Below are 18,424 nucleotides of genomic sequence, written 5' to 3' on the forward strand. Positions count from 1 at the left end.
ATTAAAATAGTAATATTTTATACGTTGTAGGGTATCGGAAAATACGCTAATGAAATGTATATAAATTTAGTACTACTTTATACGCTCTAAGGCACTGGAGAATACGCTACACAGAAATGTTTATAAATTTAGTACTATTTCATACGCTCTAGGGCATTGGAGAATACGGTACAGAAATGTGTATTATTATATAGTATAATTTCCTATGTTCTAGCATAAAAATCAATACGATGCAGTTTATTAGTAGCGAAGCTACTCTATAATTCACAATGTCGGTCCGTCTGTCCGTCCGTCTGTCTGTCCGTCCGTCTGTCCGTCCGTCTGTCTGTCCGTCCGTCCGTCCGTCTGTCCGTCCGTAATTAATGAATTGGGGGAAATGTGATTTTCTCGGCTCCTACAAAAGATAGAAAGCTGAAATTTTTTGACAACATTCCCATCATTAAGGAGCACAATTATAAAACATCAATGGCGGTCGGACTGCTTTTTAGCAGGTTTTAGGCTATTTTTTATATTTTCCAAATTTTCCCCATAACTTTGGTGTTTATGGTCCGATTTTCAAAATTTTTTCAGTTAAAGATATCAAAATTAAATTTCCCGTCATTTGAAGAAAACAACAAAGACGGTCAAGACTGCCTTTTTGCAGGTTTTTGGCTATTTTTATATTTTTCACATTTTTTTTCCCATATCTTTGGTGTTTATGGTCCGATTTTCGAAATTTTTTCAGTTAAAGATATCAAAATTAAATTACCTGTCGTTTGAAGAAGACAACAATGATAGTCAGACTGCCCGTTTGCAGGTTTTTGGCTATTTTTACATGTTTGACGTATTTCCCCATATCTTTGGTGTTTATTAAAACTTTTTCCTGTTTTTTCTCCAATAAATCTATTCTTGATTTTAATAAATACACTTTAAATCTACTTCTACGTATTCCCATCCACAATTTTTGTGCTTCTAGTTTATAAATTATGGTTGGTCTGTCCGTACGTCCGTCCGTCCTTACGGATAGCTTTTTAGGCATGTTAGAATTGACCTATCAATTTTAAACTTTGCTTGATGACTCCTATAGTATTTAGGTACCATTTTTTTGTAATCATTATCGGAATGTCCGTACGTACGTCCGTATAGCAACAAATTTTTATTTGATCTAATTATCCAATCGGTCTGATTTTTAAAAGCGAAGCTTTTCTATAATTAGGGTCAGTCCGTCCGTACGTCCGTCCGTAACGGATAGCTTTTTTCGTTTATTTAGACATGTTAGAATTGTCCTATCGATTTTAAATTTTGCGTGGTGATTCCTTTAGTAGTTAGGAAAGATTTAGAAAGCCTAGCAACTCTATAATCATTACCATAATGACCGTACGTCCATTTTAAACATGTTGATTTCTTTACTTTTATAGCAACAAATTTTTATGTGATCTAATTATCCAATCGGTCTGATTTTTGGTATACTGATTCCTGGATCAACAAAGTATAATATAAGCGAAGCCACTTTTTTTTTAGGTGGTTCCCCTCAAAATTCCAAGTGTTTCTCGTTAAAATACATGCAGGATATCCCTGTAGGGTAAGGGTTCCCCGCAGGGGTCAATAATAAATAAAGAAAACTACATCCATGCTTATTTAAATTTTTAAAATAAGGTGGGAGGTAGGGGTTTAACGGGTGCTCACTTGGTACTTTGACGAAAAGCACTTTTATAGATATTGTTTACCTGCTAACTGTTCTTGAATGAAAATGCCAATTGTTCCTGTGTAACCTAAAAAAAAAAAAACACAAAGAATCTTTAGGCAAAAAAAATTGGACAAAAAATAAAATTAATTAAAACAGTTTAATTTAATGAGATATGGAGAGAGAGAAAAAAGGCCGCAGGTTTACATATGGTCCTACTTGTTTAAGGTTTACTAACATTTGCCCTACACCTCATCCCCCTCCCCCTATTGAGATAATAAAATACTTATCTGAGGTCTAAACCTCCAGCCAAATTGCTGCAATATCATCATTCTTGAAACCTTAAAAATATTTGTAATAGTTATTTCTCGCATCGTATTATAAATGGCTTTACGCGGATATAAAAATGTAAAATGACTTTGGCACCTCGGGGCTAAAAAAACTGGTTTTAATATTATGCTCGTACATTTTTATATTCGTAGAAAACTGGATGTCATACGATGCTAGACATAGTTTTTTCGTATGGATGAGAACCGGTTCTAATCCACCGGATTAGAATCGGTTTTGAATGTATACGAGAATAGTTATTTCTCGTATCGTATTATAAACGGCACCACGGGGCTAAAAAAACCAGTTTTAATCTTATGATTGTACATTTCTATATTCGTAGAAAACTGGATATAATACGATACGAGAAATAACTATTTTTTTTAACTTTTTGTTCGATTTAGGGATAATAGACCTACCAAGGATTACTCATGCAAAATTTTAGATCAAAATTCGAATTCTAAGTGCCATTTATACATTGATTACGAGATGTTTGCATTGAAAACCCCCCCTTTTTTAAAAGCCTTTTAAAATATTGCTAGAATCCGGAATCCGCAAGAATGCTCCATTTTATGGACGAATTCTTGTAAGACTTAGAATCCGGTCCAAAAATTTGACAGACTGCCATCTCTTATTAAAAAAAAATTCCTAAATTGAAGCAAAATTAACAGAATTATGAGTTTCTGTTTTATATTAGAATTCTCGAAACATTGTGATCGTATTATAGACAGCTGTCCGCTGATATTTAAATAAAAAACTATAATAATAAAACCAGTTTTGTTAGCCACGAAAAGGCCTAATTTCTTTAGATAAAAAAAAACTTGTATTGATATTATTATTTTTATTATAATATTCATAGACAATTGTCTGTAATACGATGATTTAATGATTTGGCTGTGAACCGGTTATAATCCAGTAGATATAAATCGGTTTCGAAGCCATACTAGAGTAAGTATACCTGTATACTAACTGCTTAAATTCAGTAGAGTCTTGCTTGTTTCGCCCACTACTTTGATGGGCAACCCAGGAACGTCCTAAATAATAGAATATTTATTATTTCTTGCAACGTATTATGTACAGCTTTCCGAGGATATAAAATGTACAATTATAAATTTAAAACCAATTTTTTTTGTCTCGAGACGCCGAAGACACTGGCTAAAAAATAGTGTTATCAATAGAAAGAACCACTGACACTCACACATCATTCGAATCCAAATAGAATATGTACCTAATTAAAACTTACACGAATAAGCGAGAAATGGGATTTTTCTTAATATTTAATATTGCTAGGTGAAAACTTAAACTACATGGAGAAGAATTTGCGAGAAGCGCCTAATATTAAAATACCTAAATGAAACTGTTCTTCTACTACAAAATTTTCTTACTTTTGCACTTTTTAATTCTTTTAAAGTTGAAAATGTATGAATATTGAAAAAATCATAAGCAATCAATGAAAATCTAATGAGAAAAGGGGGGGGGGGGGTAAAATGTGGTGACTCGTGCTACGACATACCAGCAATTTTATTTTGGATACTACTCCCTTAGTTTTAGAGATAATTGGGTAAAATCTTTTGGGCTGGGTCACTAATAACCCCAAGTTTTGGTATCTTTCAAAAACAAGGCGGCGGGACCGCCGCTCCTGCCGTTCCCCGCCATTTTCCGCCGCTGCCAAATTTTTTTTTAATTGCATTTCTCGCCGAATTAGGCAATTAGGAATCATTTTAGGTAGGTCAGTAAAACATATTTGAATAAAAAATGGCGGCGGTACCGCAGCTCCTGCCGCCCATCCCCGTTTTCTGCCGCCAAATTTTTTTTATTGCTTCTCTCGCCGAATTAGGCAATTTGGAATCATTTAAGACAATGTTATTTTTTTTTCCCCTGATAAATTTTTTTCAAATTCTCGTTTATCCAGGTATATCTTAAATTCAGTGCTTCTCCTGTGCTTTTAAAGATATTGAAAAAAATTCTTTTGAGGTAGGTCAGTAAAAAATATTTTTAAAATTCTCGTTTATCTAGATATATCCAGTTTTCCGCCGCCGTCAAATAACAATTTTTTATTGCGTTTCTCGCCGAATTAGGCAATTTGGAATCATTTGAGAACATGTTATTTTTTTCAACAATTTTTCCCCTTACAAGCCATCCTGCGGCGGCAGAAAACGCCGCCATTTTTTATTTAAATATTTTTTACTGACCTACCGTAAAAGATTTTGTTTCAATATCTTTAAAAGCACAGGAGAAGCACTGAATTTAAGAAATGCAAAAAAAAATTTTGGCGGCGGCGGCGGAAAATGACGGCGGGAGCGGCGGTACCGCTGCCATTTTTTATTTAAATATTTTGTACTGACCTACCTAAAAAATTTTGTTTAAATATCTTTGAAAGCTTAGGAGAGGCACTGAATGTAAGATATACCTTGATTAACGAAAATTTGAAAAAATGACTAAGTTCCCTCCGCAGGGTTGATTATAAGGGGAAAAATTTTTGAAAAAAATAACATGATCTCTAATGATTCCAAATTGCCTAATTCGCAGGAAATGCAATAAAAAAAATTTTTTTGGCGGCGACGGAAAATTGCGGTCCAACCACCGTTTTTTTTCGAAAGATACCAAAACTTGGAGTAATTATCTTTAAAACTAAGGGAGTAGCATCCAAAATAAAATTGCTGGTATGTCGTGGCACAAGTCACCACATTTAACCCCCCCCCCCCCCCACAGTTATGGAGTCTCGACCATAAAGATTTTTTTTATCCAATCTTAACAAGAGAGGTATTTTTGGAAAGAGGAATATACATAGAAAACGCCTATGTAAATTAGAAAATCCGCAGAAATCATATTTGCAAGTTATTTGGAAAAAATTGCAATAATAACTTAATTTCATGCTTTAAATGACCAATTTAGAAAAAAATCTTTTAATGAAAGTTGTTTATCTATAAGTTTCGAACATACTTAAGACAATAAAATAATATTTATCATCCTAAATGTGAAAATCAGATGCAGAATCCTTTTTAGAGTAAATATAGTGCAAAAAGTAACCAAGACATTTGTCCAAAGTATGAAAATCTAAAAAAATAGTTCTTTTTGATTTTGATATACATATCAGATAAATGTATATAAAATTAGTGATCAAAAACTATAAAACAAGTTATTACTTTTTTAAATCCTATCGTTGATTAAAATGCACTTTTAGGTTTACTCATTACCAAAGTAGCACATAAAAACTCTTGATATTTAACAAAATAAATTCAAATAAACAATTAGGCGTTTTTTATAATGCAGTTGTCCATTTTGTAGTTATTTTTTTGGCATTTATTTTGATTAATTACTCCATAAAAAGAGTTTTTCTGCACTACTTTGGTAATTCTTAAACCTAAAAGTGCAATTTAATCGATGACAGTGATTAAAAAAATTATAACATGTTTTATAGTTTTTATCACTAATTTTATATACATTTAGGTGATATGTATATAAAAAGCAAAAAGAACTTTTTTCTTCAGATTTTCATACTTGGTTACTTTTTGCACTATATTGACTCTAAAATAGATTCTATATTTGATTTTAACATTTAGGATGATATATTTTATGCCAATTATTGTGTTTAAATCAAGAAAGAACATATTTTTTGTTCGTATACCTTTTTTACTCGAGAACCCTTAGAGCTAGAGGGAGCTAATTTTGGATTTAAGCTTCTATAGGACCAAAGTTACTTTTAAAATTATCGTCGACACCCAACCCCCCCCCCAAATTTTTTTTTTTTTTTTTTGGGGGGGGGGGGCGGGTGGATTATACTATAGGGTGTTTCTCAGAAACAACTTGAGATAAATGGAGCAAACCTTAGGATAAAACTTATGTAGGCCTATATTTGCTTTTAGAACTATCATTGACCACCCACCCACCCCCAAACCCCTAATTTAAGGGGGGGGGGCAGGTGGATTATACTATTGGGTGTTTCTCAGTAACCACTTGAGATAAATGGACCAAACCTTGGGATAAAACTTTAGTTGGCATATAGTTGCTCTTAGAAATATTGTTGACCCACGCCCAAACCCTTAATTAAGAGGAGAAGGGGGGGTAGGTAAATTATACTATTGGGTGTTTCTCAGTAACCACTTGAGATAAATGGAGAAATCCTTAGGATAAAACTTTTGTATGCCTAAAGTTGCTTTTAGAAATATTGTTGACCACCCACCCAACCCCAAACCCTCTAAAATGAGGGGGGGGGGGGCAGGTTGATTTTACTATAGGGTGTTTCTCAGTAACCACTTGAGATAAATGGAGCAAACCTTAGGATAACACTTTTGTAGGCTTATAGTTGCTTTCAGAACTATCATTGACTACCTACCCACCCCCAATCCCCCTTAACTGAGAGGGGGCTGTGAGGCTGGTGTTTAATACTTTTATAAATATTGCTCACCCCCCACTCACACCCACCCCCAAACCCTCCTATGGCAAAGGAAGGAGGTGGGAGGCTGGTGTATAACTTAGAAACCACTTGAGAACCATGGAGCAAACCTTGGATTTAACATTAGTAGGCCTAATACTATTTTATACTAGTGTGTACTACTCATATACCACATCTGATACATGGATCAAACCTTAGTAATAAACTTTTGTAGGCCTAAAGTAGCTTTTGAAATATCATTGACCCTCCACCCAACCTCAAAATCCCTTAATCTGAAGGAGAAAGGGTTGGTGGTTAAAAACTATTCAAACTTTTGTTTAAAAAAAAACACTAGAGATAGAACCCAAAAATTTTAAAATCTAGATTTTTCCATGATATTAGATGTATATTCTAGGGTACTACGTCAAACCCTAGATACGTCAAACAGTAGATGCGACAAACGCTAGACAGACAAACCCTAGACACAACATACGCTAGATACGACAAACACTAGAATGCGACAAACGCTAGAATATGAAAAACCCTAGATTTTTTCTAAAGGCGACAAACAATAGATACGACAAAGGCTAGAATTAATCCTATTATGTAAAGTAATACGCTTTTTTGTCTGTAGCAATGGATCTCACTAACTGCTAAACCGAAATTGTTCTCCTTAAAGTGAAGCTTCATATGTGTCCAGGGAAGGTTTTTAACTAATTTTGTGGAGGGTATCTACCCCCCCCCCCCCACAAAAAAAAATAATTTACCTTTTTAAAACTTAAAAAGAAAATGATATAAGCATTTTTGTCTGTAGCAAAGGATCTCATTATCCGCTGAACTGATATGTTTCTTCTTTAAAGTGACGCTTCATATAGGTCCAGAAGGTTTTTAACTAATTTTGTGAAATTTAAATTATATTGCCTATTACTGAATAAAATTATAAGGTGATTATTATTTAAAGTAGTGCCTGTGGTAGGGGTTTGTAGCGAGGTGACAACACACCATTGAAATTTGAATTAGTATTGCCTGCCTTCCCCTATTTTCCCCCAAAATGACCCCAGATGAATCGCTTTACTGATTCAAAGACAAGGACAATAACATATTTTTCTTAGTTAATGGGGTAAATTACATTTAAATAGCATATATTTGAAATAAATTCAATTTTCTACCACGTAGTTTTTAAAATATTAAGACCTGATAATTGTCTTTTTGTGATATATGCAATTTAAAAAGACGATTTTCAAGTCATGATATTTCAAAAACTATGTGGTAGAAAATTAAAATTTTTTCAAATATATGCCATATAAATGTAGTTTAACCATTTAACCAGGATAAAATATGCGGTTCACTAAATTAAGTTCAAATGCATTTCGTGAAACTACCCCTTTTGCATGAGTAATCCTTGGTGGGTCCATTTTCCCTAAATCGAAGAAAAAGTTGGAAAAGTAGTGGCTAACGGCTGGCGGCTCAGCCGTGTAGACATTTGTTGGGTATTTACAAGAGAAATAAGTCACGAAACCTCTCTCCACATAATGCTTTTTCCCGCTCCAAAACGTTTTCAAACGGTTCTAGCCGGTAGTTGCTGGTACTAGAAATCTAAAAAATGTTTTCTTTTTTATCATTTCACATGATTTAAAGCAAAAAAGTTTGACAGATTTGCCCTAAAAATAGCTAAAAAACGGCTAAACGGCTGAGCAACCTCCGGGTTTTTGTAAAATGAAAGATATGGCATTCATTTATCGTTTGCAATTGGAGGCATTGTTCTAACTTGATTTTTTCATAATTTTTTTTTCATCAAAAAAAAAATCGTCTATTCCGGTCACTTTTTTTACTTTTTTATTATTGTATTTATAACTGTATAATACCCTAATGTTTAATTTGGGTGATCTGGAAGCATAAACAACCTAAATGCATGACCTAAGCTTTAATCATTGCCTTGCCTGTTGTGTGATGTACAATACTAGTCATTTTACTGCTTGTATTATGTCATGTTTTGTTGCCTAAGCTTTTCAATTTGTAAAGACATTAAAAATTTTTCAGACACATTTTTATAGTAATGGGAAGAGTATATCACCCAAGTAACGCCTTAAATATTTGCCTGAAGATGTATCAGCTGCATTTGCTCATGTAAGAAGGGGTTAGAAATACCGCTAGAAGATTTAAAATTCCATATGAAACCCTTGCATCTTTTTTGTATGAGAGGGTTTTTGCGATTTTTGCGCGGTTGGGATTTTTTATGTCAAATCGACTAGGATTAAGCTAGAAAGGTGTTTAAGGTGTCTTAGAAAGCTCTTTGCATGTCCTAACAAAAACTCCCCAGGATATGGGTTCTATCTCCAAGATTTAGAGTACATATCCAAGATTTTGCATTTTCAAAATTCCTGTTGCATAAAATGTGTTGAAATATTAGAGTTAGACCCCATATCATTTCGAGTTAATTGTCAGGCATGTAATTTTGCATCTTTAGACACCTTAACCACCCTTGTAGGTCAATACTAGCCAATTTGAGACAAGAAAAAATGTATCAAAAACTGCTGTCAAAACTGGCAGGATTTTTAAAGTCAAAAATTTTTTGGGAAAAAATCACTTTTTCAAAGAAATTCCAAAACTTGTGAATCAGAAATTGACTCTAATTTATGTATAAAGCTTAAAAAAACCTAATCATATAATAAAAAGTACGATTTTTAAAAAAAAAGTTTGCATGAAAAAAATTGATGTTTTTTTGCAATTTTATCGACTTTTTTAAAATGGGGAAAATGTTGTCAAAAAATTGTCTGATCTGCATGCGACTAGTACCGTTAGAAAGCTAATGACCTCAGCTTTCTACTCATAGTTTAAAATGTTAAAAAAAATATTTTAAGGGGGTCTTCCACCCCCTCAAAGTCAACTGAACGAAATAGCCCCACTGGTGGGGTTATTCCAGTATAGGCCAACCACGGCCCTTTAAACCGATTTTTGACAGACTTCTAGTTGCGAGATCTTAACGGGACCAAGACAGGCTTCTTTGTTATTGCTATATCTTTCATTTGCACTCTTAAAAACCGGAAAAAGTTTTTGGGAATTTTTTTTTTTTAAGTTGAAGCAAAAAATTTACCGGAATAACCCTGCACTACCCTACCTGCATTAATAGAAATATAAATTTAGTATTAATGTACGAAAAAATGTTTTATAAGTTTAAATTCTAGCGTATGTCGCTTCTAGTGTTTGTCGCACTTTACAAATTCTACTGTTTGTCGCAAAATGGCAAAGTCTACTGTTTGTCGTAGTCTAGCGTTTGACGTATCTATCATTTGTCTGTCTAGCGTTTGACGCATCTACTGTTTGGCTGTCTAGCGTTTGACGCATCTACTGTTTGACGTATCTAGTGTTTGACGTAGTACCATATTCTACAAGAATGACAACATCCATTAAAGTGAAGCACAGAAATGGTAGGACAAATGGACATTAACCCATGTATAGTGTCAAAACTGAACAATCAGAATATAAATGTATAAGAGGATAATCCAAATTGTAAGCAAATTAAATGAAAGACTGCTTGATACAGAATAATGTTTATGGACATACTAACATTTTTAGGACTTGATTATAGAGTTGCTTTGCGTTTTCCCAGGAATCAGTATACCATACATTAGATCAATCAGATAATTAGATCACATAAAAATTTGTTAGTAAAATGTAGAAATCAGCATGTTAAAAATGGATGTACGGACATACCAGTAATGCTTATAGAGTTGCTACGCTTTCTAAATTGTACCTCACTACTAATGGAATCACTATACAAAGTTTGAGATTGATAGGACAATTCTAACATGCCTAAATTAACAAACAAAAAAGCTATCCGTTCTGGACAGATGGACCGACTATAAGGGAGGGAAGTTTGTACACTTAAAGGAAATTAAATTCATTAGGTATCAAATTTTGGGAGGGACGTGTATGCTTATTTTTTTTGTTATCAACCTAATTCTTTTTTGTAAAATCTCTTATGTGACTGAATGTATAGGTAAAACTTAGAAAATTGAATTTTTTAAAAGAAACTTTATCAAAATTACTGAACTAAATAAGCCAGGGTTTCGGATCCGGATCCGCATATTTTTGAGTCCAAGGATCCGGATCCGGATCCTTGGACTCAAAAAAATGCGGAAAAAATAGAAAAATCTACCTAAATTTATATAAAACCTCAAACAATCTCTTGATGAGAGCCAATCTTTAAGATTTAGGGTCAGACTTGAAAATTAAAAGTATTTTTGACTTAAAATTAAAGAATAAATATTTTTGAAAAATTTGGTGATTTAATTTCATTGTCAAGGATCCGGAACCGGATTCGCTAGGATCCGGATCCGGATCCGCACTAACCAAATTTGGAGGATCCGGATCCGCAAAAAATCAATGCGGATCTGAAACCCTGATTAATAAGCATTACACATTTTATTTTGGGACTTTCCTTCATCATTTGCCTTTTGGAGAAAAGACCCCATAAAACTAAAAATAGGAGTTCTAAGCTTATATTAAAGATAACAAAGAAAAGTTATTTCTCACATCGTATTATAAACTGCTTTCCGCGGATATAGAATGTACAATTATAAGATTAAAACTTGTTTTTTTAACTCCTAGGTACCTAAGGGACCAGCTAAAAAAACTGGTTTTAATCTTATGATTGTACATTTTTAAATTCAAAGAAAGCTGGATATAATATAATGTTAGACATAGTTTTTTCATATGGATGAGAACCGGTTCCTATCCACCGGATTCAAATAAATAAGGAGAAAACTTTTTAAAAATAACTAAACTAGGTAACCTTAACAGATTTGGTTGTAATGAAATGTGTAATGGTAACTTAGTTCAGTTATTTTTAAAAAGTTTTCTTTGAAAAAATCAGGTTTAGGTATATCTTTCAAAATAACTCCTATTTTTAGTGTTGGCTCCACAAGCCCCACGAAGGAAAGACCCAAAATAAAATGTGTAATTTTTAAAGTAACTTTGGCCCTACAGAAGCTTAAATCCAAAATTAGCTCCCTCTAGCTCTAAGGCTTCTCGAGTAAACCCCTCCCCCCCCCCCCTGCCCAAATGGTTATTTTCCACATCCTCCTTTAAAGTTTATTGCCAACTACATTCATTTGTGAATTTGTTTTAATCAAATTAATATTTTTCATATGATTTTTGTATCATTTTTTTACGTTCTATATAGGCCCGGCTCGGCACATGGGATAGGAGTCCGAAATTTCCTGTGGATGCCACTAGAGCAAAAAAAAAATGGAAGTTCCTTTGACTTTTCATTTTGGTTTCTAAAAGTGCCTCCATATTTTGTAATAATGAATAGTAATTTATTGCATCGTATTATAGACAGCTTTCCGCTGTTATTAAAATAAAAAATTTTGAGATTAGACCCATAGATGTTAACCAAGAGGGATATAAGGCCCAGGCTTACTTTATTAATTTTATGATTTTTATCCTAATGTTCATGTTGTGATTTTTCACATGCCTGAACGAAAATTCTTTTTTTTTAAGGACCTCTTATTTCCGGTTGTGTTATACTTTTATTATGTAATAATTTTAAAGGGTATAAGGCCAAATCTGCTCGTAATCGCAAGGACGTTCAAGCTTTTTAATATGGTAATGGGTTGTGGTAAAAAATTAAAAAGGGGGGGGGGGTAATGACATCTATTCTTAATCCGTGAGCAAAATGGTCTAAATATTGAGCTAGACCCTTCAAACTTGGTATATAAGCCTAGTCCTATAGGTATTACATCTAAATGGCAAAAAAAATCCAAAAATTTTATTTTTTGGTATATATTGATGTGGAAACTTACCTTAAATTGTGTTTTCTTAGGGTTTTAACTAAAATACACTGTGTCTATTAATAAGGACATCATTTAAGATGATTCAGCAAGTTGGGGACCGACCCCAGGGGGCTAGGTGAATGGCCCGCAAGGGTTAAGTGCATTTTTTCCAATTTTTTAGGTTTTTTTATAGTATGGCTTTAAAACCGATTAATATCCGCTGGTTAAAACCCAGTTGTCAACCCAACTGAAAAAACATGTATGGCATCATATTACAGACAATTTTACACAGAACATTAAAATAAAAATCATAAAATGAATACCAGTTTTGTTAGGCTGGGCCTTCTACCCCACTGGATTAACAAAACAGACAATTTTCCATGAAAATTAAATTAAAATCTAAGATTAGAGCCATTTTTGCCTAAAAATGTCCGGCTACTTATAAAAAGCTTCCATAAAATTTAAAACTCCCATCAGTTCATGTGGTCATGGAAATCTTAAGGTACAGACAAAAAAACCTTACTACTTTATAATACTGGCGGGGCGGCAATGCCCCACTAAGGGCACTTATCCGGCCAAATTACCAGATATCCGGCCGGATAACCGGCCAAATTACTACATATTAAAGTATCTAAAAAGGATATTGTCCCTTTCGTGGCAACGCACCTTAAGGGGTGATTCGTTGACTTTTTAAAATTGCTTTTAATAGGTTATTTTAGGTTAGGTTATGTTATATTTGGTTAGGTGATTATCCCGCAGGGTTAGGCAATTAGCCCCGAAAGGATAGAATACCCTGCAAGGAGCTAGAAATAGGGGGAAAGCTACTGTGAAAATACGAATAATCACTCCTTAAGGGGCGTTACCACGCAAGGGACTATACCCGCAAAAAAAAATTCTTCATAAACTGGTGTTTATATTATACTAGCGGCTGCGTCCCTAGTATCTAGGAATATTAGAAGGGACATGAAAGTGCAGAAAAATAACTTAAAACCTTACAACGATTTGTTTATAAAAATTAAACAGTCTAAGACCACTCTGGGACCTATAAGAAGCTTCACTCTAAAGGAGAACCATATCAGTTCAGCGGTTAGCGAGATCCTTACTACTTTATATAATAGGATAAAATTAAGGTTAAAACTTAAAAATTAAGTAACTATTAAATGATCTTTCTTCTTAGCAAATAAATCTAATTAACTATTACTACCCTCAATCTGTAATATCAACCCCTAATGGTTGGAGGATGGGCGGGGAGGTTGCGTAGAATGCCTGCCCCCCCCCCCTTGTTTTTTTTCTATCCTATTTTCTGTGTATAAAAGGTAGAGGGCTATAACTGAGTGACTTTTGAAATATGGGTATGAGACATAACTGAGAGTTGAAATTTTTTAATACCTCCTTCCTGGCAGGCACAGGATGCCAGCAAATCTGGTAAGGTTATTCAGGTAAAAAGTAAAAATATTTTTTTACTTAAACAAAGCATCTCATGTTATCTAATACTAAACTATCCTATAATCGTACATCCTCATATGTAATATATGTGTTCAAGTCGATTTCAGGTTCCAGGTATAATCTTGCAAGTCCTGAACCTCCAGGTCTTCATAAATCTTTAAACGGTTCCTGTGACCGCAAATTTTTAATTGAAGATTTCAAATTTTAAACTTTTTTATCTTCATGACATATTAAAATTTCATAAAATCCGTTGCCGTTTACCTGCCAATCGTCGGTTTGCAGCTGGCAGCTGCCAAGTTACAGTACTGCTGCCACCGCCAAAATTTATGTTTTGAGACTTCTAATATAAAATTTACATAAAGATAAACATATTCAGAAAAAATTGTTCTTCTAGCTTCAATAATAAGAAAATTAAAGCCATTTAAAATTTAAAAAAAAAGATTTTTGTTGTGAAATATAAAAAATTATATTGTCGGATATCCGGCCGGATAGTTTCAATATCCTGTATCCGGCCGGATATTGAAAATGGCCGGATATCCGGCCACACCGGATATCCGGCCCAACAATAGTAAAACCTTCCCTTGAACTATAAGAAGCTTCACTGTTAAGAAAAACCATATCGGTTCAGCAGTTAGCCAGATCCTTCGCTACAGACACAAAAGGTAACTACTTCCTTTGATAGGATAGGTTTTAAAAAAGACTACATCAGGGAGGAAGGGAACATTGGGCCGTAAATTTCACTGGTTGAATTATTCGTTAAATAAAAAACTCCTACTTTTATTTAATTTTCATTTAAAAATTGTATAAATATACACCAAATTACCCCTTCTGTAGATTATAACTAATAGTTGAAACCAGGGTGTCGGAGCCGTTTAATTTTGATGCGGCTCCGGCTCCACGGAGCCGTATCTGAAAATACGGCTCCAGCTCCGGCTCCTACCCTTAAAATTAATATATCAATTTTTGTTCATTATTGAAATTGATAAAATAAAATAAATAATATAAAATATTTTGCTTTTATTTGATTAAAGCTATATAAAAGTAGAAGGATGTGTGTCTATTTGTAAAGTAACAATAGTTTTTTAGTTTATTATATGGAAATAGACCGTTGCCAAATCATATTATTACTTTAAAAAATCACATTTAGCTAATCTGGAGCCGGAGCCGTTTTTAACGAAAAATACGGCTCCGGCTCCACCAAAAATGTTGCTGCTCCCGGCTCCCGGCTCCGGCTCCAAAACACTGGTTGAAACGTTTGGATACTCAACTTATTATACCAGACAATCAAAATTCATTAAAGATCCCAAAGTGTCTGTGTGTTTCAAAGGATCTCACTAATTGATGGACCGATATGTAACAATTCAAAGTCTTGATATTTTTTTTGAAAACTTTGTACATAAAGAACTGATTTCCTAACCTGCAAGTAACAGCAAACCATTTTAATTCTTGTTTCTTGGCTGGCATTTTGAGTGTATGGTTGTCTGAAATGTAGCCCTTTTATAAATTTTGCCAATATTTGGTTAATTCCGAAACACAGGTGAAAATAATAATTTGAAAAGAAAGGGAGATAGGCTAAGCTTTTCTACAATTCTGGCCGTCCATAACAGATTTTTATTAAAACTATGATATAAGGTAGGAAGTTTTTTTTGTCTGTTGCTTAAGATTTAATGACTACTGACCCGATTGAGTTCTCCATTTTATGGATGGATCTTATAAATCTCTGGATGGTTTTAGGCTATTTAATTTTTATTTTTTTTTAATTTTAAGTTTTTTTTAGGCTACTTAGGATACTAGGAGCGCATCCGTTAGTATTTAATGTTGTTAGGTGAAAACTTAAACTACTTAATGCAAAGGAAAAGAATTTGCGAGAAGCGTGTGATTTTAAGATATCTAAATAAAACCAACTATATTTTCTAGATCTTAACGCCTAAAACATTTATAACTTAACCTTCTTGAAGAAGAATTTGCTTAAAATAATACTAACAACAAATTTACATTAATTAAAAATCAGGCATTCGTGTATTCTTGAACACACAAATATGCGCGCCAATATTTTTTGAAGTAATAAAAAACAAAACATTTTTTAGAAGAATACTTTTTTTTTAAATGCTTTTTTTTAATTTGTATCCTATCTTCTTCAATTTACTGATTACAAAAAAACAATTTTAAAATTTTTAATCAAAACTTCTACTTATTTTTATATGTATTTTTTTCAATCACTAATATTTATCGCCATCGGAGCTGTAGTAAAATCAGCTGTTACCATCGCATGGGACAATTTCTGTGTGATGAATATTCCCTTATGAATGAACAAAAATTCTAGGACTAATTCACCAATGTTGGAAAAATTTATTTTAAAACCCACATGCTGAATAAATTATAATTCCTTTACATAACAATAAAATAATATTTAATATAATATAATATATAAGTGATTGAAGATTGGCGAAAAAAATTTGTTAGAGAAATTTTAGTCGACAGTGAGGGGGGGTTTAGATAAGAGAGTGTTAATTTCCATGAGCGTAATAACAATTGCGATGGAGCGTAATGAAAATTTACTTATACCGTAATGAATTATATTCCCAAGAGCGTATTAGACAATACTATACAGACAAATACATTATTTAGTACTACCTGTTACTTCACAAAACATTACCTAATACCATATATAGCATTGAAAACTTCCTTGTTTCGTAATGACGTTTTTTTCCTACTACGTACGGATTGATACTATACATTAATGTGAAGAATATAGAGTATCATCTGATGCTAAAAAAAAAAATTATTTTTAACAGTGTATTTCATAAAGCAGTAAATTGTGTGTTAGAATAAGTTAAAATAATATTTGAAGCGAGAAATATTATTTCAAAATTTCAAATTTCTTTTTCAATTTTCTTTGAAAAAGTATGAAAAATCCTTCAATGCGCTAGTAGACTAATCATAACACCCCACTACATTTATTTTACTTTTAGGTTAGGTTAGTAAAGTAGAGCCCTGCAGGACTGTAGTTACCCTATTGGAATAATGTAAAGGAGAGGTTTTACCTTTCTATAAATTACCAAAAATATATTTTGAAAATAGAAATGACCCTACAGAAATCAAATGTTATTCTAAGTTCTAATACAATAGTGGTAGAACCTCAGTCTATGTCTTTCAAATTATGAGTTAATTTTAATTAACTCTCTAATATGAAAATGAACAAAATAAGATAGGAATTATATTTTACACTTATTTTTTTAAAAAGCTAGAATGATATTGTTCAAATACAGTGTTAAAACTCAATATTATTTTATTTAGTCTTTAAATAAACTTCTCCTCTAATCAAGTACAAAAAATCAATCGCTATGTCTTTCAGTCACCATTACATAACTCTATAAAAGAGGGGGGGGGGGGCGCAATAACATCTGAACTTAAAACAGTGAGCAAAATGGTCTAAATATTGAGCTCGATTCTTGAAACTTGGTACATAAGCCTAGTCCTATAGGTACTACATCTAAATGGCAAAAAATATAAAAAAAATTGCGCCCCCCCCCTCTCCTCTTTATTTTTGTCTGTATGTTAATTGTTAACAAATTGATTCTAGTAAATGCCAATAATATATTCAATATTGACCAAGAAACAAAGGACAATAATAAAGCTTTGTGCAATTACCAATATCACTGGAAAGGTAACATAAATCAGAAATAAAATGATAAATGTTAATACTTTTTATCGCATCGTATTATAGACAGCTTTCCACGACTATCAAAATAAAAAAAAAACATAAAATCAATACAAGCTTTGTTAGACCAGTGGAGCTGAAATTTGTCTTTAATATGATACGATACATGATTTTTCAGTATGGCTAAGAACCGGTTCTAATCCAGCAGATATTCATCGGTGTTGAAGCCATGCTTTAAAGGCGGGCATAGTATCCTATCCATGAAAAGGATAATGCACAATAAAATAATATTTCAATCGGAATATATAGTGAAAATAATATAAACTATTCTGTTCTTTTAATTGTTTTAAAGGAACCATGTTCGTAGTCCTAGAAATTTTTTGAAATTTGATACATGCATAATGCCCTTAGAAAACTTTGTTAAACAAAGGATATATCATTCTAGTTGACAAATACAAGGTTTTATTGCTTATATACATAGTCGGACCTTGCTTAATGAATGACAAGAACAGGCAAAAAAACCTTTAATTGAACAAGGGGGAGATAGGTTGTGCTAAAATTTCGTAAAGGTGTGAGTTTTAAGGCTTAAAAACAGCATTAGAACGATAATATTCACTAAATATGTGTATTCCTTATTAAAAGAACTATAAACAAAAATATTAGTGAAAATTATTTGGTGAATATTATCGTTCTACTACTGTTTTTAAGCCTCAAAATTCACACCTTTAGGGAACCGAATGTTAGCACAACCTACCCCCCCTTTTTGGATTAACGTTTGAACAATAAATGTTCATGCTGCAAAAGGCATTCCCAAGCTTCATCCTAGCAGGGAGGGGCCATTGGACTGCAAATAATTCAAGTAACCAAAGTTAAATAATCTCGTTACTTTGCTTTAAAAGTTTGAATATATTGATCAAATCTTTATTGGTTGTTGAAACTAGCAGTATCCAAACTTTGCCACCAATAATATTATACTACAGAAATGGTAGTTTGTCAAATCGCCTTTGTTGGTTGCTAATCCCTTACAGTCCCTGGCTTAATTTTTTTTGCAATTGGGGACTATTTTTCCGAAACTATTAGGCCAGAAATTGGACATTTGATGCAATAGATATTTAGCGTATTATACACAGCTTTCGCGGATATCAGAATGAAAAAAAATGGTGTTAATTTTACGA

General features: G+C 33.0%; 1 protein-coding gene and 1 long non-coding RNA gene across 2 annotated transcripts in view; both read right to left on the reverse strand.

Moving 5' to 3' along the window:
• The window catches only part of sturkopf (lipid droplet associated hydrolase sturkopf), a 67,498-nt gene that overhangs the window by 31,084 nt on the left and 17,990 nt on the right, over positions 1-18,424 (reverse strand). The gene's annotated exons all lie outside the window — the stretch shown is intronic.
• LOC145313024 (uncharacterized) lies at positions 1,950-15,640 on the reverse strand. The gene is made up of 3 exons (XR_013877199.1): positions 15,006-15,640; positions 2,949-3,024; positions 1,950-2,004 (listed from the first exon to the last, which is right to left on the reverse strand). It is a non-coding gene; the product is annotated as an uncharacterized LOC145313024 (long non-coding RNA).

Source organism: Acartia tonsa, chromosome 3 (assembly GCF_053477335.1).
Source record: "Acartia tonsa isolate MP-2025a chromosome 3, ASM5347733v1, whole genome shotgun sequence".
NCBI classification, from domain to species: domain Eukaryota; kingdom Metazoa; phylum Arthropoda; class Copepoda; order Calanoida; family Acartiidae; genus Acartia; species Acartia tonsa.